The sequence below is a fragment of the Pygoscelis adeliae genome, unplaced genomic scaffold (genome assembly GCF_000699105.1).
Source record: "Pygoscelis adeliae isolate BGI_AS28 unplaced genomic scaffold, ASM69910v1 Scaffold31, whole genome shotgun sequence".
Taxonomy (NCBI): domain Eukaryota; kingdom Metazoa; phylum Chordata; class Aves; order Sphenisciformes; family Spheniscidae; genus Pygoscelis; species Pygoscelis adeliae.
In genome coordinates this window covers 5569897-5572803 of record NW_008824233.1, presented here as the reverse complement: position 1 = coordinate 5572803, position 2907 = coordinate 5569897, and positions in this window count along the sequence as shown.

The window sequence follows — 2907 nt, the reverse complement described above, 5'->3', positions numbered from 1 at the left end:
AGAATGTAAAAACAACCACAAGGCTTTCAGGACAGAAAATGGAATTGATGCCTCTCTGTCACATATTATAGTTTGGAATATCTGCTGTGCAGAGATTGTCACCTGATCCTTCTTTTTTTTTGCTGAAGCTGTGTTAATTGTTACAGCTGTCGTAATGCCAGAGGCAATCAAAGTGACCCTTTGGTGGGTGTGGCCCGACATTGTTTTCTGTGGCTTAAAACAAAGCAGTGAAAGACATTCCCTTTTGCTAATTTTCCAATGTGTTTCTGGGAAATCAGACCATGAAGTTTGCCTCAAGAAATTGGTTCGATGTGGCTGAGACCCTTGTTTACATGTTCCCAATTAAGGAATCCTTAATAAGCTGTTCCATTTGCACACAGATTGCCCAGAGAGGGTATTTTTGCTCTCTTTGGGAAACTTTGGCAGTAGGTAATGTATTAAATCATTGGTTTATAGTTCATGGGTAAAACTCTATTGGAACCGAAAGATCTGATATTCAGAAAATGTGTATGCTTAACTCCAGTTCTGTTTTGTTTTAAAATTAGTTTCTTAGTCTCAGTGAGAAATGAGTGCCAGTGTTAGTTTTGTTACTTTTGGACACATTAGAAAAAATTAAACTGAATGTTTATTGGAGCTTTAGTATAAAATATTTGAGATTCCCTAGGAAAGAGAGCTGAAGTATTCTCAGTGAGTATTTCTGCTGCACTGTTCTTGGGAGCGGACATTGAATTAGTTGCCTTTGATGTTGGTGATATCTGTTTATCCTTGAATCAGTTCTGCAAGTTTAGATTTCCTTCTTATACCATCAGTGTGCCAGTGGTGACCTCGCAGCAGTGTGTCTGCAGCTCAGCTTATAGCCTTTATCAGAATATTTTACTATTCTGCCTGCAATGGCATCAGTTACAAAGCAGATGTTGGTCCAGTCATGACAGGCAGTCGTGACGTGACTGGCAACTTACTAGAGCAAGGCATTAAAATATCCATCTGCTTTTGATTGCTTGCAGGATGTTCTTCATCTGAACTGGGGAATAGTCTCTCCTTTTTAGTTTTGAATTGCCCATTTACTGCTGTAGGGGAAGCTGCCATCCCTGAGTGAAAACTGGAGTCAGCCCACGAGGAACCAAGAAACAGATGAGGGATAGACAAATTGAAGGACTAAATCCTTTCCTTCTCCTTGCAACACAGGGTGAAAATCCCCTGGAAGTTAACTCAGCCCAGTCTGTATTAGCTTCTGCGCAGAGCTGCTTTCCCATTTAGCGATGTTGCTGCAGGAGCTGCAGCGCATCTGAGACAACAGTGATACGGGCCCAAAATCGGTAACAGTGACTGAAGGTCTCTGCACAACACAGCCTGATACCTGGCTCCTAGCAGATAAATATGTATGTTAGACTCTGGGAGCAGGAGCTCCTGGAAGGAATTAATCCCCCATTTTGGCTACAGCAGAATTAATTTTGGAAGTCTGTCTTTGCTTTCCTTACCCACATGGTTACTTTTGTTCAATGTAGAGGGTTAATTCCCTCTCCTCCCTTCTGTGTCGTGCCAGTGTGGTGTTTAGGTTATCGAACCAAGTTAGCCGCTGAGAAGTTATCTAAGCTGTGGTTTGCATTTCAGTGTTTTGTGATGTCTGGAACTGGTGGAGATAAAGCATGGGCTTTATTTTCTGGACCTTATTTTACATGGGTGACTTTTGGCAGTCTGGATCTACATACTTAATTGTCTAGCTCTTAAAAATATCTTTAAGAGAACACTTAGGAATGTTAGCTTAATAGCCATAAGATTTCTGTGTAGAATTGTCAGGGGGAAAAAAAACCAGCTTTTTTTTTTTGGTAATAACAAGAATTTTCCAAGATGAAGTACTAGGGATGATGTCAGACCACCAGAGGGCACTCTGGCTCTTTGAGTGCTCTTTATTCAACTTTTACTGGGAAGGACTGTAAAAATGATACTAAAACCTTAAGAGGAAAAATACGGATTTATTTCTTGTGGAAGAAATTACAAATAGGTATCTCTTTTCTTGCTTATCAATAGTCTTATCACAATCTTGGTATTAACTACGCACAAAGATGATATCACCGTTTTTGGAATGCCTTTGTAAAGTGTTAAAATGGGAAGATGCACCATGCATCTTTTCTGACAGTTTTTGGAGATGATTTGAAAGCAAAAGACTTTTCCAGTATATCTGATATTTTTCTTCACATTGTAAGTCTGATAATTCTACCAAGTAAAATACACATAAACAACTGGGTTTTTTTTTGTTTAAAGACATCTGCCAGTAAGCTCTCATGATTACTTCACTCAAAAAGGAGCCCATCTGAGTTGACAGAGAATGGTGTTTAGGATTTGCCTCCATACATATTTGGCCATCTTATCATTTTTATAGAAGTAGTGTATTAACTAAGACATCAGAAATGAACACATGAAATGTTCATCCTTGTGCTTTTGTTCCTGTAAGTTTCAATAGGGATGATTTTTGTCTGAGCTAGTGATGTGCCGAACACTGATCACAATTAGTTTCTCTAATGGAAATGTTACTGTAATAATGAACCTTTTATAGCCTTTCTCAATTTCTCTCAGCCAGATTCTTTCATCTGTTTTTAGACCTGGTATGGACCCTTCTGAAGAGATTCCGCTAACAGTGCTTTCCTTCTGTGAGTTAAACCTTACCAGATTCCCCGATAATAAAACTTTTGACTTTTTTCTTCCACCATTTTGCAGTTCCAGTACTGGTCTGTCATTTAAGTGAAGGCAGATGATTGTTTGGAGTTGACTAAACGATAAAGAAATGTCCCCATTTCATGTGCCTTTGACCACTGTGACTTAAGAAGTGATTATAAGAAGACCATCACAATCTCATAGCCAAAAGTCGCATAGCTGAAGCATATGACACATTTTATTTGGCTGTTCTTC